The 20,341-nt window shown below is 39.9% G+C and overlaps 51 non-coding genes across 51 annotated transcripts; all 51 read left to right on the top strand.

Annotated features, from left to right (window-relative positions):
- Nucleotides 1-187: 187 nt before the first annotated feature.
- Trnaw-cca (transfer RNA tryptophan (anticodon CCA)) lies at nucleotides 188-259 on the top strand. Its single transcript has one exon. It is a non-coding gene; the product is annotated as a tRNA-Trp (tRNA).
- Nucleotides 260-813: 554 nt separating this feature from the next.
- Trnaw-cca (transfer RNA tryptophan (anticodon CCA)) lies at nucleotides 814-885 on the top strand. The gene has a single exon. It is a non-coding gene; the product is annotated as a tRNA-Trp (tRNA).
- Nucleotides 886-1,142: 257 nt separating this feature from the next.
- On the top strand, nucleotides 1,143-1,214 carry Trnaw-cca (transfer RNA tryptophan (anticodon CCA)). The gene has a single exon. It is a non-coding gene; the product is annotated as a tRNA-Trp (tRNA).
- A 257-nt stretch (nucleotides 1,215-1,471) lies between these two features.
- Trnaw-cca (transfer RNA tryptophan (anticodon CCA)) lies at nucleotides 1,472-1,543 on the top strand. The gene has a single exon. It is a non-coding gene; the product is annotated as a tRNA-Trp (tRNA).
- A 563-nt stretch (nucleotides 1,544-2,106) lies between these two features.
- On the top strand, nucleotides 2,107-2,178 carry Trnaw-cca (transfer RNA tryptophan (anticodon CCA)). Its single transcript has one exon. It is a non-coding gene; the product is annotated as a tRNA-Trp (tRNA).
- Nucleotides 2,179-2,729: 551 nt separating this feature from the next.
- On the top strand, nucleotides 2,730-2,801 carry Trnaw-cca (transfer RNA tryptophan (anticodon CCA)). Its single transcript has one exon. It is a non-coding gene; the product is annotated as a tRNA-Trp (tRNA).
- Nucleotides 2,802-3,058: 257 nt separating this feature from the next.
- On the top strand, nucleotides 3,059-3,130 carry Trnaw-cca (transfer RNA tryptophan (anticodon CCA)). Its single transcript has one exon. It is a non-coding gene; the product is annotated as a tRNA-Trp (tRNA).
- Nucleotides 3,131-3,387: 257 nt separating this feature from the next.
- Nucleotides 3,388-3,459, top strand: Trnaw-cca (transfer RNA tryptophan (anticodon CCA)). Its single transcript has one exon. It is a non-coding gene; the product is annotated as a tRNA-Trp (tRNA).
- A 560-nt stretch (nucleotides 3,460-4,019) lies between these two features.
- Trnaw-cca (transfer RNA tryptophan (anticodon CCA)) lies at nucleotides 4,020-4,091 on the top strand. Its single transcript has one exon. It is a non-coding gene; the product is annotated as a tRNA-Trp (tRNA).
- A 560-nt stretch (nucleotides 4,092-4,651) lies between these two features.
- Trnaw-cca (transfer RNA tryptophan (anticodon CCA)) lies at nucleotides 4,652-4,723 on the top strand. Its single transcript has one exon. It is a non-coding gene; the product is annotated as a tRNA-Trp (tRNA).
- Nucleotides 4,724-5,277: 554 nt separating this feature from the next.
- Nucleotides 5,278-5,349, top strand: Trnaw-cca (transfer RNA tryptophan (anticodon CCA)). Its single transcript has one exon. It is a non-coding gene; the product is annotated as a tRNA-Trp (tRNA).
- Nucleotides 5,350-5,606: 257 nt separating this feature from the next.
- Nucleotides 5,607-5,678, top strand: Trnaw-cca (transfer RNA tryptophan (anticodon CCA)). Its single transcript has one exon. It is a non-coding gene; the product is annotated as a tRNA-Trp (tRNA).
- A 257-nt stretch (nucleotides 5,679-5,935) lies between these two features.
- Trnaw-cca (transfer RNA tryptophan (anticodon CCA)) lies at nucleotides 5,936-6,007 on the top strand. The gene has a single exon. It is a non-coding gene; the product is annotated as a tRNA-Trp (tRNA).
- Nucleotides 6,008-6,567: 560 nt separating this feature from the next.
- On the top strand, nucleotides 6,568-6,639 carry Trnaw-cca (transfer RNA tryptophan (anticodon CCA)). The gene has a single exon. It is a non-coding gene; the product is annotated as a tRNA-Trp (tRNA).
- Nucleotides 6,640-7,199: 560 nt separating this feature from the next.
- On the top strand, nucleotides 7,200-7,271 carry Trnaw-cca (transfer RNA tryptophan (anticodon CCA)). Its single transcript has one exon. It is a non-coding gene; the product is annotated as a tRNA-Trp (tRNA).
- A 554-nt stretch (nucleotides 7,272-7,825) lies between these two features.
- Trnaw-cca (transfer RNA tryptophan (anticodon CCA)) lies at nucleotides 7,826-7,897 on the top strand. The gene has a single exon. It is a non-coding gene; the product is annotated as a tRNA-Trp (tRNA).
- Nucleotides 7,898-8,154: 257 nt separating this feature from the next.
- Nucleotides 8,155-8,226, top strand: Trnaw-cca (transfer RNA tryptophan (anticodon CCA)). Its single transcript has one exon. It is a non-coding gene; the product is annotated as a tRNA-Trp (tRNA).
- A 257-nt stretch (nucleotides 8,227-8,483) lies between these two features.
- Trnaw-cca (transfer RNA tryptophan (anticodon CCA)) lies at nucleotides 8,484-8,555 on the top strand. The gene has a single exon. It is a non-coding gene; the product is annotated as a tRNA-Trp (tRNA).
- A 251-nt stretch (nucleotides 8,556-8,806) lies between these two features.
- On the top strand, nucleotides 8,807-8,878 carry Trnaw-cca (transfer RNA tryptophan (anticodon CCA)). Its single transcript has one exon. It is a non-coding gene; the product is annotated as a tRNA-Trp (tRNA).
- A 257-nt stretch (nucleotides 8,879-9,135) lies between these two features.
- Trnaw-cca (transfer RNA tryptophan (anticodon CCA)) lies at nucleotides 9,136-9,207 on the top strand. The gene has a single exon. It is a non-coding gene; the product is annotated as a tRNA-Trp (tRNA).
- Nucleotides 9,208-9,458: 251 nt separating this feature from the next.
- Trnaw-cca (transfer RNA tryptophan (anticodon CCA)) lies at nucleotides 9,459-9,530 on the top strand. Its single transcript has one exon. It is a non-coding gene; the product is annotated as a tRNA-Trp (tRNA).
- Nucleotides 9,531-9,787: 257 nt separating this feature from the next.
- Nucleotides 9,788-9,859, top strand: Trnaw-cca (transfer RNA tryptophan (anticodon CCA)). The gene has a single exon. It is a non-coding gene; the product is annotated as a tRNA-Trp (tRNA).
- A 251-nt stretch (nucleotides 9,860-10,110) lies between these two features.
- Trnaw-cca (transfer RNA tryptophan (anticodon CCA)) lies at nucleotides 10,111-10,182 on the top strand. Its single transcript has one exon. It is a non-coding gene; the product is annotated as a tRNA-Trp (tRNA).
- Nucleotides 10,183-10,433: 251 nt separating this feature from the next.
- On the top strand, nucleotides 10,434-10,505 carry Trnaw-cca (transfer RNA tryptophan (anticodon CCA)). Its single transcript has one exon. It is a non-coding gene; the product is annotated as a tRNA-Trp (tRNA).
- Nucleotides 10,506-10,756: 251 nt separating this feature from the next.
- On the top strand, nucleotides 10,757-10,828 carry Trnaw-cca (transfer RNA tryptophan (anticodon CCA)). Its single transcript has one exon. It is a non-coding gene; the product is annotated as a tRNA-Trp (tRNA).
- A 257-nt stretch (nucleotides 10,829-11,085) lies between these two features.
- On the top strand, nucleotides 11,086-11,157 carry Trnaw-cca (transfer RNA tryptophan (anticodon CCA)). The gene has a single exon. It is a non-coding gene; the product is annotated as a tRNA-Trp (tRNA).
- A 251-nt stretch (nucleotides 11,158-11,408) lies between these two features.
- Trnaw-cca (transfer RNA tryptophan (anticodon CCA)) lies at nucleotides 11,409-11,480 on the top strand. The gene has a single exon. It is a non-coding gene; the product is annotated as a tRNA-Trp (tRNA).
- A 257-nt stretch (nucleotides 11,481-11,737) lies between these two features.
- Nucleotides 11,738-11,809, top strand: Trnaw-cca (transfer RNA tryptophan (anticodon CCA)). The gene has a single exon. It is a non-coding gene; the product is annotated as a tRNA-Trp (tRNA).
- Nucleotides 11,810-12,060: 251 nt separating this feature from the next.
- On the top strand, nucleotides 12,061-12,132 carry Trnaw-cca (transfer RNA tryptophan (anticodon CCA)). The gene has a single exon. It is a non-coding gene; the product is annotated as a tRNA-Trp (tRNA).
- Nucleotides 12,133-12,383: 251 nt separating this feature from the next.
- Trnaw-cca (transfer RNA tryptophan (anticodon CCA)) lies at nucleotides 12,384-12,455 on the top strand. The gene has a single exon. It is a non-coding gene; the product is annotated as a tRNA-Trp (tRNA).
- A 251-nt stretch (nucleotides 12,456-12,706) lies between these two features.
- Nucleotides 12,707-12,778, top strand: Trnaw-cca (transfer RNA tryptophan (anticodon CCA)). Its single transcript has one exon. It is a non-coding gene; the product is annotated as a tRNA-Trp (tRNA).
- A 257-nt stretch (nucleotides 12,779-13,035) lies between these two features.
- On the top strand, nucleotides 13,036-13,107 carry Trnaw-cca (transfer RNA tryptophan (anticodon CCA)). Its single transcript has one exon. It is a non-coding gene; the product is annotated as a tRNA-Trp (tRNA).
- Nucleotides 13,108-13,358: 251 nt separating this feature from the next.
- Trnaw-cca (transfer RNA tryptophan (anticodon CCA)) lies at nucleotides 13,359-13,430 on the top strand. The gene has a single exon. It is a non-coding gene; the product is annotated as a tRNA-Trp (tRNA).
- A 257-nt stretch (nucleotides 13,431-13,687) lies between these two features.
- Trnaw-cca (transfer RNA tryptophan (anticodon CCA)) lies at nucleotides 13,688-13,759 on the top strand. Its single transcript has one exon. It is a non-coding gene; the product is annotated as a tRNA-Trp (tRNA).
- A 251-nt stretch (nucleotides 13,760-14,010) lies between these two features.
- On the top strand, nucleotides 14,011-14,082 carry Trnaw-cca (transfer RNA tryptophan (anticodon CCA)). Its single transcript has one exon. It is a non-coding gene; the product is annotated as a tRNA-Trp (tRNA).
- A 257-nt stretch (nucleotides 14,083-14,339) lies between these two features.
- On the top strand, nucleotides 14,340-14,411 carry Trnaw-cca (transfer RNA tryptophan (anticodon CCA)). The gene has a single exon. It is a non-coding gene; the product is annotated as a tRNA-Trp (tRNA).
- Nucleotides 14,412-14,622: 211 nt separating this feature from the next.
- Nucleotides 14,623-14,694, top strand: Trnaw-cca (transfer RNA tryptophan (anticodon CCA)). Its single transcript has one exon. It is a non-coding gene; the product is annotated as a tRNA-Trp (tRNA).
- A 301-nt stretch (nucleotides 14,695-14,995) lies between these two features.
- Nucleotides 14,996-15,067, top strand: Trnaw-cca (transfer RNA tryptophan (anticodon CCA)). The gene has a single exon. It is a non-coding gene; the product is annotated as a tRNA-Trp (tRNA).
- Nucleotides 15,068-15,278: 211 nt separating this feature from the next.
- Trnaw-cca (transfer RNA tryptophan (anticodon CCA)) lies at nucleotides 15,279-15,350 on the top strand. Its single transcript has one exon. It is a non-coding gene; the product is annotated as a tRNA-Trp (tRNA).
- Nucleotides 15,351-15,607: 257 nt separating this feature from the next.
- Trnaw-cca (transfer RNA tryptophan (anticodon CCA)) lies at nucleotides 15,608-15,679 on the top strand. Its single transcript has one exon. It is a non-coding gene; the product is annotated as a tRNA-Trp (tRNA).
- A 257-nt stretch (nucleotides 15,680-15,936) lies between these two features.
- Nucleotides 15,937-16,008, top strand: Trnaw-cca (transfer RNA tryptophan (anticodon CCA)). Its single transcript has one exon. It is a non-coding gene; the product is annotated as a tRNA-Trp (tRNA).
- Nucleotides 16,009-16,562: 554 nt separating this feature from the next.
- Trnaw-cca (transfer RNA tryptophan (anticodon CCA)) lies at nucleotides 16,563-16,634 on the top strand. The gene has a single exon. It is a non-coding gene; the product is annotated as a tRNA-Trp (tRNA).
- Nucleotides 16,635-17,194: 560 nt separating this feature from the next.
- Nucleotides 17,195-17,266, top strand: Trnaw-cca (transfer RNA tryptophan (anticodon CCA)). Its single transcript has one exon. It is a non-coding gene; the product is annotated as a tRNA-Trp (tRNA).
- Nucleotides 17,267-17,517: 251 nt separating this feature from the next.
- Nucleotides 17,518-17,589, top strand: Trnaw-cca (transfer RNA tryptophan (anticodon CCA)). The gene has a single exon. It is a non-coding gene; the product is annotated as a tRNA-Trp (tRNA).
- A 301-nt stretch (nucleotides 17,590-17,890) lies between these two features.
- On the top strand, nucleotides 17,891-17,962 carry Trnaw-cca (transfer RNA tryptophan (anticodon CCA)). The gene has a single exon. It is a non-coding gene; the product is annotated as a tRNA-Trp (tRNA).
- A 255-nt stretch (nucleotides 17,963-18,217) lies between these two features.
- On the top strand, nucleotides 18,218-18,289 carry Trnaw-cca (transfer RNA tryptophan (anticodon CCA)). Its single transcript has one exon. It is a non-coding gene; the product is annotated as a tRNA-Trp (tRNA).
- A 211-nt stretch (nucleotides 18,290-18,500) lies between these two features.
- Trnaw-cca (transfer RNA tryptophan (anticodon CCA)) lies at nucleotides 18,501-18,572 on the top strand. Its single transcript has one exon. It is a non-coding gene; the product is annotated as a tRNA-Trp (tRNA).
- A 257-nt stretch (nucleotides 18,573-18,829) lies between these two features.
- Trnaw-cca (transfer RNA tryptophan (anticodon CCA)) lies at nucleotides 18,830-18,901 on the top strand. Its single transcript has one exon. It is a non-coding gene; the product is annotated as a tRNA-Trp (tRNA).
- Nucleotides 18,902-19,154: 253 nt separating this feature from the next.
- Trnaw-cca (transfer RNA tryptophan (anticodon CCA)) lies at nucleotides 19,155-19,226 on the top strand. Its single transcript has one exon. It is a non-coding gene; the product is annotated as a tRNA-Trp (tRNA).
- A 251-nt stretch (nucleotides 19,227-19,477) lies between these two features.
- On the top strand, nucleotides 19,478-19,549 carry Trnaw-cca (transfer RNA tryptophan (anticodon CCA)). Its single transcript has one exon. It is a non-coding gene; the product is annotated as a tRNA-Trp (tRNA).
- A 586-nt stretch (nucleotides 19,550-20,135) lies between these two features.
- Nucleotides 20,136-20,207, top strand: Trnaw-cca (transfer RNA tryptophan (anticodon CCA)). Its single transcript has one exon. It is a non-coding gene; the product is annotated as a tRNA-Trp (tRNA).
- The last annotated feature ends 134 nt before the right edge of the window (nucleotides 20,208-20,341 follow it).

The following is a 20,341-nucleotide window of genomic DNA, read 5'->3' as shown; positions in this document are numbered from 1 at the left end:
GTCGGTGTTGTTGCTGTCTTTAAGAAATGAGAAACAAATGAATTGTAATCTATCTCTCTTATACTGGTATGAATTCAGAAGAAAATATCACGCTCTGTGTAAAAAGGGAAGGTTTTTAGATGTAACAGGTAACATTTTAAAGAACACAGTCGACTCTTAGTACCTTATAGTTTTCTGGCTTTCTGACGGCCCTGTGGCGCAACGGTAGCGCGTCTGACTCCAGATCAGAAGGTTGCGTGTTCAAATCACGTCGGGGTCAATTTAATGTTTTGCAAATTTGAGTGAGAAATGAAACGGGATCGTGACGAAATCGGGTTTGGGGTCAAATTGTTGTTGTTGTTGTCTTTAAGAAATAATAAAATATATAGTTTATCTATCTCTATAACACTGGTAACATTTCAGCACGAAAACGTCATGTACTGTGAAAGGAATAAAGCTGAGACGTGACAAATACAATTTAAAGGACAACTATTGAACTAGGAGTACCTTATAGTTTTCGTGGCAACGGTAGCGCGTCTGACTCCAGATCAGAAGGTTGCGTGTTCAAATCACGTCGGGGTCAATTTAATATTTTGCAAATTTGAGTGAGAAATGAAACGGGATCGTGACGAAATCGGGTTTGGGGTCAAATTGTCGTTGTTGTTGTCTTTAAGAAATAATAAAATATATAGTTTATCTATCTCTATAACACTGGTAACATTTCAGCACGAAAACGTCACGTACTGTGAAAGGAACAAAGCTGAGACGTGACAAATACAATTTAAAGGACAACTATTGTACTAGGAGTACCTTATAGTTTTCTGGCTTTCAGACGGCCCTGTGGCGCAACGGTAGCGCGTCTGACTCCAGATCAGAAGGTTGCGTGTTCAAATCACGTCGGGGTCAATTTAATGTTTTGCAAATTTGAGTAAGAAATGAAACGGGATCGTGACAAAATCGGGTTTGGGGTCAAATTGTCGGTGTTGTTGCTGTCTTTAAGAAATGAGAAACAAATGAATTGTAATCTATCTCTCCTTCACTGGTATGAATTCAGAGGACAATATCACGTTGTGTGTAAAAAGGGAAGGTTTTTAGATGTAGCAGGTAACATTTTAAAGAATACAGTTGACTCTTAGTACCGTATTGTTTTCTGGCTTTCAGACGGCCCTGTGGCGCAACGGTAGCGCGTCTGACTCCAGATCAGAAGGTTGCGTGTTCAAATCACGTCGGGGTCAATTTAATGTTTTGCAAATTTGAGTGAGAAATGAAACGGGATCGTGACAAAATCGGGTTTGGGGTCAAATTGTCGGTGTTGTTGCTGTCTTTAAGAAATGAGAAACAAATGAATTGTAATCTATCTCTCCTTCATTGGTATGAATGCAGAAGACAATATCACGTTGTGTGTTAAAAGGGAAGGTTTTTAGATGTAACAGGTAACATTTTAAAGAACACAGTCGACTCTTAGTACCTTATAGTTTTCTGGCTTTTCTACGGCCCTGTGGCGCAACGGTAGCGCGTCTGACTCCAGATCAGAAGGTTGCGTGTTCAAATCACGTCGGGGTCAATTTAATGTTTTGCAAATTTGAGTGAGAAATGAAACGGGATCGTGACGAAATCGGGTTTGGGGTCAAATTGTCGTTGTTGTTGTTGTCTTTAAGAAATAATAAAATATATAGTTTATCTATCTCTATAACACTGGTAACATTTCAGCACGAAAACGTCACGTACTGTGAAAGGAATAAAGCTGAGACGTGACAAATACAATTTGAAGGACAACTATTGAACTAGGAGTACCTTATAGTTTTCGTGGCAACGGTAGCGCGTCTGACTCCAGATCAGAAGGTTGCGTGTTAAAATCACGTCGGGGTCAATTTAATATTTTGCAAATTTGAGTGAGAAATGAAACGGGATCGTGACAAAATCGGGTTTGGTATCAAATTGTCGGTGTTGTTGCTGTCTTTAAGAAATGAGAAACAAATGAATTGTAATCTATCTCTCTTATACTGGTATGAATTCAGAAGAAAATATCACGCTCTGTGTAAAAAGGGAAGGTTTTTAGATGTAACAGGTAACATTTTAAAGAACACAGTCGACTCTTAGTACCTTATAGTTTTCTGGCTTTCTGACGGCCCTGTGGCGCAACGGTAGCGCGTCTGACTCCAGATCAGAAGGTTGCGTGTTCAAATCACGTCGGGGTCAATTTAATGTTTTGCAAATTTGAGTAAGAAATGAAACGGGATCGTGACGAAATCGGGTTTGGGGTCAAATTGTTGTTGTTGTCTTTAAGAAATAATAAAATATATAGTTTATCTATCTCTATAACACTGGTAACATTTCAGCACGAAAACGTCATGTACTGTGAAAGGAATAAAGCTGAGACGTGACAAATACAATTTAAAGGACAACTATTGAACTAGGAGTACCTTATAGTTTTCGTGGCAACGGTAGCGCGTCTGACTCCAGATCAGAAGGTTGCGTGTTCAAATCACGTCGGGGTCAATTTAATATTTTGCAAATTTGAGTGAGAAATGAAACGGGATCGTGACGAAATCGGGTTTGGGGTCAAATTGTCGTTGTTGTTGTCTTTAAGAAATAATAAAATATATAGTTTATCTATCTCTATAACACTGGTAACATTTCAGCACGAAAACGTCACGTACTGTGAAAGGAATAAAGCTGAGACGTGACAAATACAATTTAAAGGACAACTATTGTACTAGGAGTACCTTATAGTTTTCTGGCTTTCAGACGGCCCTGTGGCGCAACGGTAGCGCGTCTGACTCCAGATCAGAAGGTTGCGTGTTCAAATCACGTCGGGGTCAATTTAATGTTTTGCAAATTTGAGTAAGAAATGAAACGGGATCGTGACAAAATCGGGTTTGGGGTCAAATTGTCGGTGTTGTTGCTGTCTTTAAGAAATGAGAAACAAATGAATTGTAATCTATCTCTCCTTCACTGGTATGAATTCAGAGGACAATATCACGTTGTGTGTAAAAAGGGAAGGTTTTTAGATGTAGCAGGTAACATTTTAAAGAACACAGTCGACTCTTAGTACCGTATTGTTTTCTGGCTTTCAGACGGCCCTGTGGCGCAACGGTAGCGCGTCTGACTCCAGATCAGAAGGTTGCGTGTTCAAATCACGTCGGGGTCAATTTAATGTTTTGCAAATTTGAGTGAGAAATGAAACGGGATCGTGACAAAATCGGGTTTGGGGTCAAATTGTCGGTGTTGTTGCTGTCTTTAAGAAATGAGAAACAAATGAATTGTAATCTATCTCTCCTTCATTGGTATGAATGCAGAAGACAATATCACGTTGTGTGTTAAAAGGGAAGGTTTTTAGATGTAACAGGTAACATTTTAAAGAACACAGTCGACTCTTAGTACCTTATAGTTTTCTGGCTTTCAGACGGCCCTGTGGCGCAACGGTAGCGCGTCTGACTCCAGATCAGAAGGTTGCGTGTTCAAATCACGTCGGGGTCAATTTAATGTTTTGCAAATTTGAGTGAGAAATGAAACGGGATCGTGACGAAATCGGGTTTGGGGTCAAATTGTCGTTGTTGTTGTCTTTAAGAAATAATAAAATATATAGTTTATCTATCTCTATAACACTGGTAACATTTCAGCACGAAAACGTCACGTACTGTGAAAGGAATAAAGCTGAGACGTGACAAATACAATTTGAAGGACAACTATTGAACTAGGAGTACCTTATAGTTTTCGTGGCAACGGTAGCGCGTCTGACTCCAGATCAGAAGGTTGCGTGTTAAAATCACGTCGGGGTCAATTTAATATTTTGCAAATTTGAGTGAGAAATGAAACGGGATCGTGACAAAATCGGGTTTGGTATCAAATTGTCGGTGTTGTTGCTGTCTTTAAGAAATGAGAAACAAATGAATTGTAATCTATCTCTCCTTCATTGGTATGAATGCAGAAGACAATATCACGTTGTGTGTTAAAAGGGAAGGTTTTTAGATGTAACAGGTAACATTTTAAAGAACACAGTCGACTCTTAGTACCTTATAGTTTTCTGGCTTTCAGACGGCCCTGTGGCGCAACGGTAGCGCGTCTGACTCCAGATCAGAAGGTTGCGTGTTCAAATCACGTCGGGGTCAATTTAATGTTTTGCAAATTTGAGTGAGAAATGAAACGGGATCGTGACGAAATCGGGTTTGGGGTCAAATTGTCGTTGTTGTTGTCTTTAAGAAATAATAAAATATATAGTTTATCTATCTCTATAACACTGGTAACATTTCAGCACGAAAACGTCACGTACTGTGAAAGGAATAAAGCTGAGACGTGACAAATACAATTTGAAGGACAACTATTGAACTAGGAGTACCTTATAGTTTTCGTGGCAACGGTAGCGCGTCTGACTCCAGATCAGAAGGTTGCGTGTTAAAATCACGTCGGGGTCAATTTAATATTTTGCAAATTTGAGTGAGAAATGAAACGGGATCGTGACAAAATCGGGTTTGGTATCAAATTGTCGGTGTTGTTGCTGTCTTTAAGAAATGAGAAACAAATGAATTGTAATCTATCTCTCTTATACTGGTATGAATTCAGAAGAAAATATCACGCTCTGTGTAAAAAGGGAAGGTTTTTAGATGTAACAGGTAACATTTTAAAGAACACAGTCGACTCTTAGTACCTTATAGTTTTCTGGCTTTCTGACGGCCCTGTGGCGCAACGGTAGCGCGTCTGACTCCAGATCAGAAGGTTGCGTGTTCAAATCACGTCGGGGTCAATTTAATGTTTTGCAAATTTGAGTGAGAAATGAAACGGGATCGTGACGAAATCGGGTTTGGGGTCAAATTGTTGTTGTTGTTGTCTTTAAGAAATAATAAAATATATAGTTTATCTATCTCTATAACACTGGTAACATTTCAGCACGAAAACGTCATGTACTGTGAAAGGAATAAAGCTGAGACGTGACAAATACAATTTAAAGGACAACTATTGAACTAGGAGTACCTTATAGTTTTCGTGGCAACGGTAGCGCGTCTGACTCCAGATCAGAAGGTTGCGTGTTCAAATCACGTCGGGGTCAATTTAATATTTTGCAAATTTGAGTGAGAAATGAAACGGGATCGTGACGAAATCGGGTTTGGGGTCAAATTGTCGTTGTTGTTGTCTTTAAGAAATAATAAAATATATAGTTTATCTATCTCTATAACACTGGTAACATTTCAGCACGAAAACGTCACGTACTGTGAAAGGAATAAAGCTGAGACGTGACAAATACAATTTAAAGGACAACTATTGTACTAGGAGTACCTTATAGTTTTCTGGCTTTCAGACGGCCCTGTGGCGCAACGGTAGCGCGTCTGACTCCAGATCAGAAGGTTGCGTGTTCAAATCACGTCGGGGTCAATTTAATGTTTTGCAAATTTGAGTAAGAAATGAAACGGGATCGTGACAAAATCGGGTTTGGGGTCAAATTGTCGGTGTTGTTGCTGTCTTTAAGAAATGAGAAACAAATGAATTGTAATCTATCTCTCCTTCACTGGTATGAATTCAGAGGACAATATCACGTTGTGTGTAAAAAGGGAAGGTTTTTAGATGTAGCAGGTAACATTTTAAAGAACACAGTTGACTCTTAGTACCGTATTGTTTTCTGGCTTTCAGACGGCCCTGTGGCGCAACGGTAGCGCGTCTGACTCCAGATCAGAAGGTTGCGTGTTCAAATCACGTCGGGGTCAATTTAATGTTTTGCAAATTTGAGTGAGAAATGAAACGGGATCGTGACAAAATCGGGTTTGGGGTCAAATTGTCGGTGTTGTTGCTGTCTTTAAGAAATGAGAAACAAATGAATTGTAATCTATCTCTCCTTCATTGGTATGAATGCAGAAGACAATATCACGTTGTGTGTTAAAAGGGAAGGTTTTTAGATGTAACAGGTAACATTTTAAAGAACACAGTCGACTCTTAGTACCTTATAGTTTTCTGGCTTTCAGACGGCCCTGTGGCGCAACGGTAGCGCGTCTGACTCCAGATCAGAAGGTTGCGTGTTCAAATCACGTCGGGGTCAATTTAATGTTTTGCAAATTTGAGTGAGAAATGAAACGGGATCGTGACGAAATCGGGTTTGGGGTCAAATTGTCGTTGTTGTTGTCTTTAAGAAATAATAAAATATATAGTTTATCTATCTCTATAACACTGGTAACATTTCAGCACGAAAACGTCACGTACTGTGAAAGGAATAAAGCTGAGACGTGACAAATACAATTTGAAGGACAACTATTGAACTAGGAGTACCTTATAGTTTTCGTGGCAACGGTAGCGCGTCTGACTCCAGATCAGAAGGTTGCGTGTTAAAATCACGTCGGGGTCAATTTAATATTTTGCAAATTTGAGTGAGAAATGAAACGGGATCGTGACAAAATCGGGTTTGGTATCAAATTGTCGGTGTTGTTGCTGTCTTTAAGAAATGAGAAACAAATGAATTGTAATCTATCTCTCCTTCATTGGTATGAATGCAGAAGACAATATCACGTTGTGTGTTAAAAGGGAAGGTTTTTAGATGTAACAGGTAACATTTTAAAGAACACAGTCGACTCTTAGTACCTTATAGTTTTCTGGCTTTCAGACGGCCCTGTGGCGCAACGGTAGCGCGTCTGACTCCAGATCAGAAGGTTGCGTGTTCAAATCACGTCGGGGTCAATTTAATGTTTTGCAAATTTGAGTGAGAAATGAAACGGGATCGTGACGAAATCGGGTTTGGGGTCAAATTGTCGTTGTTGTTGTCTTTAAGAAATAATAAAATATATAGTTTATCTATCTCTATAACACTGGTAACATTTCAGCACGAAAACGTCACGTACTGTGAAAGGAATAAAGCTGAGACGTGACAAATACAATTTGAAGGACAACTATTGAACTAGGAGTACCTTATAGTTTTCGTGGCAACGGTAGCGCGTCTGACTCCAGATCAGAAGGTTGCGTGTTAAAATCACGTCGGGGTCAATTTAATATTTTGCAAATTTGAGTGAGAAATGAAACGGGATCGTGACAAAATCGGGTTTGGTATCAAATTGTCGGTGTTGTTGCTGTCTTTAAGAAATGAGAAACAAATGAATTGTAATCTATCTCTCTTATACTGGTATGAATTCAGAAGAAAATATCACGCTCTGTGTAAAAAGGGAAGGTTTTTAGATGTAACAGGTAACATTTTAAAGAACACAGTCGACTCTTAGTACCTTATAGTTTTCTGGCTTTCTGACGGCCCTGTGGCGCAACGGTAGCGCGTCTGACTCCAGATCAGAAGGTTGCGTGTTCAAATCACGTCGGGGTCAATTTAATGTTTTGCAAATTTGAGTGAGAAATGAAACGGGATCGTGACGAAATCGGGTTTGGGGTCAAATTGTTGTTGTTGTTGTCTTTAAGAAATAATAAAATATATAGTTTATCTATCTCTATAACACTGGTAACATTTCAGCACGAAAACGTCATGTACTGTGAAAGGAATAAAGCTGAGACGTGACAAATACAATTTAAAGGACAACTATTGAACTAGGAGTACCTTATAGTTTTCGTGGCAACGGTAGCGCGTCTGACTCCAGATCAGAAGGTTGCGTGTTCAAATCACGTCGGGGTCAATTTAATATTTTGCAAATTTGAGTGAGAAATGAAACGGGATCGTGACGAAATCGGGTTTGGGGTCAAATTGTCGTTGTTGTTGTCTTTAAGAAATAATAAAATATATAGTTTATCTATCTCTATAACACTGGTAACATTTCAGCACGAAAACGTCACGTACTGTGAAAGGAATAAAGCTGAGACGTGACAAATACAATTTAAAGGACAACTATTGTACTAGGAGTACCTTATAGTTTTCTGGCTTTCAGACGGCCCTGTGGCGCAACGGTAGCGCGTCTGACTCCAGATCAGAAGGTTGCGTGTTCAAATCACGTCGGGGTCAATTTAATGTTTTGCAAATTTGAGTAAGAAATGAAACGGGATCGTGACAAAATCGGGTTTGGGGTCAAATTGTCGGTGTTGTTGCTGTCTTTAAGAAATGAGAAACAAATGAATTGTAATCTATCTCTCCTTCACTGGTATGAATTCAGAGGACAATATCACGTTGTGTGTAAAAAGGGAAGGTTTTTAGATGTAGCAGGTAACATTTTAAAGAACACAGTTGACTCTTAGTACCGTATTGTTTTCTGGCTTTCAGACGGCCCTGTGGCGCAACGGTAGCGCGTCTGACTCCAGATCAGAAGGTTGCGTGTTCAAATCACGTCGGGGTCAATTTAATGTTTTGCAAATTTGAGTGAGAAATGAAACGGGATCGTGACAAAATCGGGTTTGGGGTCAAATTGTCGGTGTTGTTGCTGTCTTTAAGAAATGAGAAACAAATGAATTGTAATCTATCTCTCCTTCATTGGTATGAATGCAGAAGACAATATCACGTTGTGTGTTAAAAGGGAAGGTTTTTAGATGTAACAGGTAACATTTTAAAGAACACAGTCGACTCTTAGTACCTTATAGTTTTCTGGCTTTCAGACGGCCCTGTGGCGCAACGGTAGCGCGTCTGACTCCAGATCAGAAGGTTGCGTGTTCAAATCACGTCGGGGTCAATTTAATGTTTTGCAAATTTGAGTGAGAAATGAAACGGGATCGTGACGAAATCGGGTTTGGGGTCAAATTGTCGTTGTTGTTGTCTTTAAGAAATAATAAAATATATAGTTTATCTATCTCTATAACACTGGTAACATTTCAGCACGAAAACGTCACGTACTGTGAAAGGAATAAAGCTGAGACGTGACAAATACAATTTAAAGGACAACTATTGTACTAGGAGTACCTTATAGTTTTCTGGCTTTCAGACGGCCCTGTGACGCAACGGTAGCGCGTCTGACTCCAGATCAGAAGGTTGCGTGTTCAAATCACGTCGGGGTCAATTTAATGTTTTGCAAATTTGAGTGAGAAATGAAACGGGATCGTGACAAAATCGCGTTTGGGGTCAAATTGTTGTTGTTGTTGCTGTCTTTAAGAAATGAGAAACAAATGAATTGTAATCTATCTCTCCTTCACTGGTATGAATTCAGAGGACAATATCACGTTCTGTGTAAAAAGGGAAGGTTTTTAGATGTAGCAGGTAACATTTTAAAGAACACAGTCGACTCTTAGTACCTTATTGTTTTCCGGCTTTCAGACGGCCCTGTGGCGCAACGGTAGCGCGTCTGACTCCAGATCAGAAGGTTGCGTGTTCAAATCACGTCGGGGTCAATTTAATGTTTTGCAAATTTGAGTGAGAAATGAAACGGGATCGTGACGAAATCGGGTTTGGGGTCAAATTGTCGTTGTTGTTGTCTTTAAGAAATATTAAAATATATAGTTTATCTATCTCTATAACACTGGTAACATTTCAGCACGAAAACGTCACGTACTGTGAAAGGAATAAAGCTGAGACGTGACAAATACAATTTAAAGGACAACTATTGTACTAGGAGTACCTTATAGTTTTCTGGCTTTCAGACGGCCCTGTGGCGCAACGGTAGCGCGTCTGACTCCAGATCAGAAGGTTGCGTGTTCAAATCACGTCGGGGTCAATTTAATGTTTTGCAAATTTGAGTGAGAAATGAAACGGGATCGTGACAAAATCGCGTTTGGGGTCAAATTGTTGTTGTTGTTGCTGTCTTTAAGAAATGAGAAACAAATGAATTGTAATCTATCTCTCCTTCACTGGTATGAATTCAGAGGACAATATCACGTTCTGTGTAAAAAGGGAAGGTTTTTAGATGTAACAGGTAACATTTTAAAGAACACAGTCGACTCTTAGTACCTTATAGTTTTCTGGCTTTCAGACGGCCCTGTGGCGCAACGGTAGCGCGTCTGACTCCAGATCAGAAGGTTGCGTGTTCAAATCACGTCGGGGTCAATTTAATGTTTTGCAAATTTGAGTGAGAAATGAAACGGGATCGTGACGAAATCGGGTTTGGGGTCAAATTGTCGTTGTTGTTGTCTTTAAGAAATAATAAAATATATAGTTTATCTATCTCTATAACACTGGTAACATTTCAGCACGAAAACGTCACGTACTGTGAAAGGAATAAAGCTGAGACGTGACAAATACAATTTAAAGGACAACTATTGTACTAGGAGTACCTTATAGTTTTCTGGCTTTCCTACGGCCCTGTGGCGCAACGGTAGCGCGTCTGACTCCAGATCAGAAGGTTGCGTGTTCAAATCACGTCGGGGTCAATTTAATGTTTTGCAAATTTGAGTGAGAAATGAAACGGGATCGTGACGAAATCGGGTTTGGGGTCAAATTGTCGTTGTTGTTGTCTTTAAGAAATAATAAAATATATAGTTTATCTATCTCTATAACACTGGTAACATTTCAGCACGAAAACGTCACGTACTGTGAAAGGAATAAAGCTGAGACGTGACAAATACAATTTAAAGGACAACTATTGTACTAGGAGTACCTTATAGTTTTCTGGCTTTCCTACGGCCCTGTGGCGCAACGGTAGCGCGTCTGACTCCAGATCAGAAGGTTGCGTGTTCAAATCACGTCGGGGTCAATTTAATGTTTTGCAAATTTGAGTGAGAAATGAAACGGGATCGTGACGAAATCGGGTTTGGGGTCAAATTGTTGTTGTTGTTGTCTTTAAAAAATAATAAAATATATAGTTTATCTATCTCTATAACACTGGTAACATTTCAGCACGAAAACGTCACGTACTGTGAAAGGAATAAAGCTGAGACGTGACAAATACAATTTAAAGGACAACTATTGTACTAGGAGTACCTTATAGTTTTCTGGCTTTCAGACGGCCCTGTGGCGCAACGGTAGCGCGTCTGACTCCAGATCAGAAGGTTGCGTGTTCAAATCACGTCGGGGTCAATTTAATGTTTTGCAAATTTGAGTGAGAAATGAAACGGGATCGTGACAAAATCGCGTTTGGGGTCAAATTGTTGTTGTTGTTGCTGTCTTTAAGAAATGAGAAACAAATGAATTGTAATCTATCTCTCCTTCACTGGTATGAATTCAGAGGACAATATCACGTTCTGTGTAAAAAGGGAAGGTTTTTAGATGTAGCAGGTAACATTTTAAAGAACACAGTCGACTCTTAGTACCTTATTGTTTTCCGGCTTTCAGACGGCCCTGTGGCGCAACGGTAGCGCGTCTGACTCCAGATCAGAAGGTTGCGTGTTCAAATCACGTCGGGGTCAATTTAATGTTTTGCAAATTTGAGTGAGAAATGAAACGGGATCGTGACGAAATCGGGTTTGGGGTCAAATTGTCGTTGTTGTTGTCTTTAAGAAATATTAAAATATATAGTTTATCTATCTCTATAACACTGGTAACATTTCAGCACGAAAACGTCACGTACTGTGAAAGGAATAAAGCTGAGACGTGACAAATACAATTTAAAGGACAACTATTGTACTAGGAGTACCTTATAGTTTTCTGGCTTTCAGACGGCCCTGTGGCGCAACGGTAGCGCGTCTGACTCCAGATCAGAAGGTTGCGTGTTCAAATCACGTCGGGGTCAATTTAATGTTTTGCAAATTTGAGTGAGAAATGAAACGGGATCGTGACAAAATCGCGTTTGGGGTCAAATTGTTGTTGTTGTTGCTGTCTTTAAGAAATGAGAAACAAATGAATTGTAATCTATCTCTCCTTCACTGGTATGAATTCAGAGGACAATATCACGTTCTGTGTAAAAAGGGAAGGTTTTTAGATGTAACAGGTAACATTTTAAAGAACACAGTCGACTCTTAGTACCTTATAGTTTTCTGGCTTTCAGACGGCCCTGTGGCGCAACGGTAGCGCGTCTGACTCCAGATCAGAAGGTTGCGTGTTCAAATCACGTCGGGGTCAATTTAATGTTTTGCAAATTTGAGTGAGAAATGAAACGGGATCGTGACGAAATCGGGTTTGGGGTCAAATTGTCGTTGTTGTTGTCTTTAAGAAATAATAAAATATATAGTTTATCTATCTCTATAACACTGGTAACATTTCAGCACGAAAACGTCACGTACTGTGAAAGGAATAAAGCTGAGACGTGACAAATACAATTTAAAGGACAACTATTGTACTAGGAGTACCTTATAGTTTTCTGGCTTTCCTACGGCCCTGTGGCGCAACGGTAGCGCGTCTGACTCCAGATCAGAAGGTTGCGTGTTCAAATCACGTCGGGGTCAATTTAATGTTTTGCAAATTTGAGTGAGAAATGAAACGGGATCGTGACGAAATCGGGTTTGGGGTCAAATTGTCGTTGTTGTTGTCTTTAAGAAATAATAAAATATATAGTTTATCTATCTCTATAACACTGGTAACATTTCAGCACGAAAACGTCACGTACTGTGAAAGGAATAAAGCTGAGACGTGACAAATACAATTTAAAGGACAACTATTGTACTAGGAGTACCTTATAGTTTTCTGGCTTTCAGACGGCCCTGTGGCGCAACGGTAGCGCGTCTGACTCCAGATCAGAAGGTTGCGTGTTCAAATCACGTCGGGGTCAATTTAATGTTTTGCAAATTTGAGTGAGAAATGAAACGGGATCGTGACGAAATCGGGTTTGGGGTCAAATTGTTGTTGTTGTTGTCTTTAAAAAATAATAAAATATATAGTTTATCTATCTCTATAACACTGGTAACATTTCAGCACGAAAACGTCACGTACTGTGAAAGGAATAAAGCTGAGACGTGACAAATACAATTTAAAGGACAACTATTGTACTAGGAGTACCTTATAGTTTTCTGGCTTTCAGACGGCCCTGTGGCGCAACGGTAGCGCGTCTGACTCCAGATCAGAAGGTTGCGTGTTCAAATCACGTCGGGGTCAATTTAATGTTTTGCAAATTTGAGTGAGAAATGAAACGGGATCGTGACAAAATCGCGTTTGGGGTCAAATTGTTGTTGTTGTTGCTGTCTTTAAGAAATGAGAAACAAATGAATTGTAATCTATCTCTCCTTCACTGGTATGAATTCAGAGGACAATATCACGTTCTGTGTAAAAAGGGAAGGTTTTTAGATGTAACAGGTAACATTTTAAAGAACACAGTCGACTCTTAGTACCTTATAGTTTTCTGGCTTTCAGACGGCCCTGTGGCGCAACGGTAGCGCGTCTGACTCCAGATCAGAAGGTTGCGTGTTCAAATCACGTCGGGGTCAATTTAATGTTTTGCAAATTTGAGTGAGAAATGAAACGGGATCGTGACGAAATCGCGTTTGGGGTCAAATTGTCGTTGTTGTTGTCTTTAAGAAATAATAAAATATATAGTTTATCTATCTCTATAACACTGGTAACATTTCAGCACGAAAACGTCACGTACTGTGAAAGGAATAAAGATGAGACGTGACAAATACAATTTAAAGGACAACTATTGTACTAGGAGTACCTTATAGTTTTCTGGCTTTCAGACGGCCCTGTGGCGCAACGGTAGCGCGTCTGACTCCAGATCAGAAGGTTGCGTGTTCAAATCACGTCGGGGTCAATTTAATGTTTTGCAAATTTGAGTGAGAAATGAAACGGGATCGTGACAAAATCGCGTTTGGGGTCAAATTGTCGGTGTTGTTGCTGTCTTTAAGAAATGAGAAACAAATGAATTGTAATCTATCTCTCCTTCACTGGTATGAATTCAGAGGACAATATCACGTTCTGTGTAAAAAGGGAAGGTTTTTAGATGTAACAGGTAACATTTTAAAGAACACAGTCGACTCTTAGTACCTTATAGTTTTCTGGCTTTCAGACGGCCCTGTGGCGCAACGGTAGCGCGTCTGACTCCAGATCAGAAGGTTGCGTGTTCAAATCACGTCGGGGTCAATTTAATGTTTTGCAAATTTGAGTGAGAAATGAAACGGGATCGTGACGAAATCGGGTTTGGGGTCAAATTGTCGTTGTTGTTGTCTTTAAGAAATAATAAAATATATAGTTTATCTATCTCTATAACACTGGTAACATTTCAGCACGAAAACGTCACGTACTGTGAAAGGAATAAAGCTGAGACGTGACAAATACAATTTAAAGGACAACTATTGTACTAGGAGTACCTTATAGTTTTCTGGCTTTCAGACGGCCCTGTGGCGCAACGGTAGCGCGTCTGACTCCAGATCAGAAGGTTGCGTGTTCAAATCACGTCGGGGTCAATTTAATATTTTGCAAATTTGAGTGAGAAATGAAACGGGATCGTGACAAAATCGCGTTTGGTATCAAATTGTCGGTGTTGTTGCTGTCTTTAAGAAATGAGAAACAAATGAATTGTAATCTATCTCTCTTACACTGGTATGAATTCAGAAGAAAATATCACGTTGTGTGTAAAAAGGGAAGGTTTTTAGATGTAACAGGTAACATTTTAAAGAACACAGTCGACTCTTAGTACCTTATAGTTCTCTGGCTTTCAGACGGCCCTGTGGCGCAACGGTAGCGCGTCTGACTCCAGATCAGAAGGTTGCGTGTTCAAATCACGTCGGGGTCAATTTGACGAAATCGGGTTTGGGGTCAAATTGTCGTTGTTGTTGTCTTTAAGAAATAATAAAATATATAGTTTATCTATCTCTATAACACTGGTAACATTTCAGCACGAAAACGTCACGTACTGTGAAAGGAATAAAGCTGAGACGTGACAAATACAATTCAAAGGACAACTATTGTACTAGGAGTACCTTATAGTTTTCTGGCTTTCAGACGGCCCTGTGGCGCAACGGTAGCGCGTCTGACTCCAGATCAGAAGGTTGCGTGTTCAAATCACGTCGGGGTCAATTTAATGTTTTGCAAATTTGAGTAAGAAATGAAACGGGATCGTGACAAAATCGGGTTTGGGGTCAAATTGTCGGTGTTGTAGCTGTCTTTAAGAAATGAGAAACAAATGAATTGTAATCTATCTCTCCTTCACTGGTATGAATTCAGAGGACAATATCACGTTCTGTGTAAAAAGGGAAGGTTTTTAGATGTAGCAGGTTACATTTTAAAGAACACAGTCGACTCTTAGTACCTTATTGTTTTCTGGCTTTCAGACGGCCCTGTGGCGCAACGGTAGCGCGTCTGATAGCGCTTTCAGACGGCCCTGTGGCGCAACGGTAGCGCGTCTGACTCCAGATCAGAAGGTTGCGTGTTCAAATCACGTCGGGGTCAATTTGACGAAATCGGGTTTGGGGTCAAATTGTCGTTGTTGTTGTCTTTAAGAAATAATAAAATATATAGTTTATCTATCTCTATAACACTGGTAACATTTCAGCACGAAAACGTCACGTACTATGAAAGGAATAAAGCTGAGACGTGACAAATACAATTTAAAGAACAACTATTGTACTAGGAGTACCTTATAGTTTTCTGGCTTTCAGACGGCCCTGTGGCGCAACGGTAGCGCGTCTGACTCCAGATCAGAAGGTTGCGTGTTCAAATCACGTCGGGGTCAATTTAATGTTTTGCAAATTTGAGTAAGAAATGAAACGGGATCGTGACAAAATCGGGTTTGGGGTCAAATTGTCGGTGTTGTTGCTGTCTTTAAGAAATGAGAAACAAATGAATTGTAATCTATCTCTCCTTCACTGGTATGAATTCAGAGGACAATATCACGTTCTGTGTAAAAAGGGAAGGTTTTTAGATGTAGCAGGTAACATTTTAAAGAACACAGTCGACTCTTAGTACCTTATTGTTTTCTGGCTTTCAGACGGCCCTGTGGCGCAACGGTAGCGCGTCTGACTCCAGATCAGAAGGTTGCGTGTTAAAATCACGTCGGGGTCAATTTAATATTTTGCAAATTTGAGTGAGAAATGAAACGGGATCGTGACAAAATCGGGTTTGGTATCAAATTGTCGGTGTTGTTGCTGTCTTTAAGAAATGAGAAACAAATGAATTGTAATCTATCTCTCTTATACTGGTATGAATTCAGAAGAAAATATCACGTTCTGTGTAAAAAGGGAAGGTTTTTAGATGTAACAGGTAACATTTTAAAGAACACAGTCGACTCTTAGTACCTTATAGTTTTCTGGCTTTCAGACGGCCCTGTGGCGCAACGGTAGCGCGTCTGACTCCAGATCAGAAGGTTGCGTGTTCAAATCACGTCGGGGTCAATTTAATGTTTTGCAAATTTGAGTGAGAAATGAAACGGGATCGTGACGAAATCGGGTTTGGGGTCAAATTGTCGTTGTTGTTGTCTTTAAGAAATAATAAAATATATAGTTTATCTATCTCTATAACACTGGTAACATTTCAGCACGAAAACGTCACGTACTGTGAAAGGAATAAAGCTGAGACGTGACAAATACAATTTAAAGGACAACTATTGAACTAGGAGTACCTTATAGTTTTCGTGGCAACGGTAGCGCGTCTGACTCCAGATCAGAAGGTTGCGTGTTCAAATCACGTCGGGGTCAATTTAATATTTTGCAAATTTGAGTGAGAAATGAAACGGGATCGTGACGAAATCGGGTTTGGGGTCAAATTGTCGTTGTTGTTGTCTTTAAGAAATAATAAAATATATAGTTTATCTATCTCTATAACACTGGTAACATTTCAGCACGAAAACGTCACGTACTGTGAAAGGAATAAAGCTGAGACGTGACAAATACAATTTAAAGGACAACTATTGCACTAGGAGTACCTTATAGTTTTCTGGCTTTCAGACGGCCCTGTGGCGCAACGGTAGCGCGTCTGACTCCAGATCAGAAGGTTGCGTGTTCAAATCACGTCGGGGTCAATTTAATGTTTTGCAAATTTGAGTGAGAAATGAAACGGGATCGTGACGAAATCGGGTTTGGGGTCAAATTGTTGTTGTTGTTGTCTTTAAGAAATAATAAAATATATAGTTTATCTATCTCTATAACACTGGTAACATTTCAGCACGAAAACGTCACGTACTGTGAAAGGAATAAAGCTGAGACGTGACAAATACAATTTAAAGGACAACTATTGAACTAGGAGTACCTTATAGTTTTCGTGGCAACGGTAGCGCGTCTGACTCCAGATCAGAAGGTTGTGTGTTAAAATCACGTCGGGGTCAATTTAATATTTTGCAAATTTGAGTGAGAAATGAAACGGGATCGTGACAAAATCGCGTTTGGTATCAAATTGTCGGTGTTGTTGCTGTCTTTAAGAAATGAGAAACAAATGAATTGTAATCTATCTCTCTTACACTGGTATGAATTCAGAAGAAAATATCACGTTCTGTGTAAAAAGGGAAGGTTTTTAGATGTAACAGGTAACATTTTAAAGAACACAGTCGACTCTTAGTACCTTATAGTTCTCTGGCTTTCAGACGGCCCTGTGGCGCAACGGTAGCGCGTCTGACTCCAGATCAGAAGGTTGCGTGTTCAAATCACGTCGGGGTCAATTTAATGTTTTGCAAATTTGAGTGAGAAATGAAACGGGATCGTGACGAAATCGGGTTTGGGGTCAAATTGTCGTTGTTGTTGTCTTTAAGAAATAATAAAATATATAGTTTATCTATCTCTATAACACTGGTAACATTTCAGCACGAAAACGTCACGTACTGTGAAAGGAATAAAGCTGAGACGTGACAAATACAATTCAAAGGACAACTATTGTACTAGGAGTACCTTATAGTTTTCTGGCTTTCAGACGGCCCTGTGGCGCAACGGTAGCGCGTCTGACTCCATATCAGAAGGTTGCGTGTTCAAATCACGTCGGGGTCAATTTAATGTTTTGCAAATTTGAGTAAGAAATGAAACGGGATCGTGACAAAATCGGGTTTGGGGTCAAATTGTCGGTGTTGTAGCTGTCTTTAAGAAATGAGAAACAAATGAATTGTAATCTATCTCTCCTTCACTGGTATGAATTCAGAAGACAATATCACGTTCTGTGTAAAAAGGGAAGGTTTTTAGATGTAGCAGGTTACATTTTAAAGAACACAGTCGACTCTTAGTACCTTATTGTTTTCTGGCTTTCAGACGGCCCTGTGGCGCAACGGTAGCGCGTCTGATAGCGCTTTCAGACGGCCCTGTGGCGCAACGGTAGCGCGTCTGACTCCAGATCAGAAGGTTGCGTGTTCAAATCACGTCGGGGTCAATTTGACGAAATCGGGTTTGGGGTCAAATTGTCGTTGTTGTTGTCTTTAAGAAATAATAAAATATATAGTTTATCTATCTCTATAACACTGGTAACATTTCAGCACGAAAACGTCACGTACTGTGAAAGGAATAAAGCTGAGACGTGACAAATACAATTTAAAGGACAACTATTGTACTAGGAGTACCTTATTGTTTTCTGGCTTTCCTACGGCCCTGTGGCGCAACGATAGCGCGTCTGATAGCGCTTTCAGACGGCCCTGTGGCGCAACGGTAGCGTGTCTGACTCCAGATCAGAAGGTTGCGTGTTCAAATCACGTCGGGGTCAATTTGACGAAATCGGGTTAGGGGTGAAATTGTCGTTGTTGTTGTCTTTAAGAAATAATAAAATATATAGTTTATCTATCTCTATAACACTGGTAACATTTCAGCACGAAAACGTCACGTACTGTGAAAGGAATAAAGCTGAGACGTGACAAATACAATTTAAAGGACAACTATTGTACTAGGAGTACCTTATAGTTTTCTGGCTTTCAGACGGCCCTGTGGCGCAACGGTAGCGCGTCTGACTCCAGATCAGAAGGTTGCGTGTTCAAATCACGTCGGGGTCAATTTAATGTTTTGCAAATTTGAGTGAGAAATGAAACGGGATCGTGACAAAATCGGGTTTGGGGTCAAATTGTCGGTGTTGTTGCTGTCTTTAAGAAATGAGAAACAAATGAATTGTAATCTATCTCTCCTTCACTGGTATGAATTCAGAGGACAATATCACGTTCTGTGTAAAAAGGGAAGGTTTTTAGATGTAACAGGTAACATTTTAAAGAACACAGTCGACTCTTAGTACCTTATTGTTTTCTGGCTTTCAGACGGCCCTGTGGCGCAACGGTAGCGCGTCTGACTCCAGATCAGAAGGTTGCGTATTCAAATCACGTCGGGGTCAATTTAATGTTTTGCAAATTTGAGTGAGAAATGAAACGTGATCGTGACAAAATCGCGTTTGGGGTCAAATTGTCGGTGTTGTTGCTGTCTTTAAGAAATGAGAAACAAATGAATTGTAATCTATCTTTCCTTCATTGGTATGAATTCAGAAGACAATATCACGTTGTGTGTTAAAAGGGAAGGTTTTTAGATGTAACAGGTAACATTTTAAAGAACACAGTCGACTCTTAGTACCTTATAGTTTTCTTTCAGACGGCCCTGTGGCGCAACGGTAGCGCGTCTGACTCCAGATCAGAAGGTCGCGTGTTCAAATCACGTCGGGGTCAATTTAATGTTTTGCAAATTTGAGTGAGAAATGAAACGGGATCGTGACGAAATCGGGTTTGGGGTCAAATTGTCGTTGTTGTTGTCTTTAAGAAATAATAGAATATATAGTTTATCTATCTCTATAACACTGGTAACATTTCAGCACGAAAACGTCACGTACTGTGAAAGGAATAAAGCTGAGACGTGACAAATACAATTTAAAGGACAACTATTGTACTAGGAGTACCTTATAGTTTTCTGGCTTTCCTACGGCCCTGTGGCGCAACGGTAGCGCGTCTGACTCCAGATCAGAAGGTTGCGTGTTCAAATCACGTCGGGGTCAATTTAATGTTTTGCAAATTTGAGTGAGAAATGAAACGGGATCGTGACAAAATCGGGTTTGGGGTCAAATTGTCGGTGTTGTTGCTGTCTTTAAGAAATGAGAAACAAATGAATTGTAATCTATCTCTCCTTCACTGGTATGAATTCAGAGGACAATATCACGTTCTGTGTAAAAAGGGAAGGTTTTTAGATGTAGCAGGTAACATTTTAAAGAACACAGTCGACTCTTAGTACCTTATTGTTTTCTGGCTTTCAGACGGCCCTGTGGCGCAACGGTAGCGCGTCTTACTCCAGATCAGAAGGTTGCGTATTCAAATCACGTCGGGGTCAATTTAATGTTTTGCAAATTTGAGTGAGAAATGAAACGTGATCGTGACAAAATCTGGTTTGGGGTCAAATTGTCGGTGTTGTTGCTGTCTTTAAGAAATGAGAAACAAATGAATTGTAATCTATCTCTCCTTCATTGGTATGAATTCAGAAGACAATATCACGTTGTGTGTTAAAAGGGAAGGTTTTTAGATGTAACAGGTAACATTTTAAAGAACACAGTCGACTCTTAGTACCTTATAGTTTTCTGGCTTTCAGACGGCCCTGTGGCGCAACGGTAGCGCGTCTGACTCCAGATCAGAAGGTTGCGTGTTCAAATCACGTCGGGGTCAATTTAATGTTTTGCAAATTTGAGTGAGAAATGAAACGGGATCGTGACGAAATCGGGTTTGGGGTCAAATTGTCGTTGTTGTTGTCTTTAAGAAATAATAAAATATATAGTTTATCTATCTCTATAACACTGGTA

This window comes from Haliotis cracherodii, unplaced genomic scaffold (assembly GCF_022045235.1).
Source record: "Haliotis cracherodii isolate W230 unplaced genomic scaffold, xgHalCrac1.p SCAF_8, whole genome shotgun sequence".
In the NCBI taxonomy this organism is placed as follows: Eukaryota; Metazoa; Mollusca; class Gastropoda; order Lepetellida; family Haliotidae; genus Haliotis; species Haliotis cracherodii.
The sequence above is the reverse complement of the archived record's forward strand: the minus strand, read 5'-3'. Positions and strand labels throughout refer to the sequence as shown.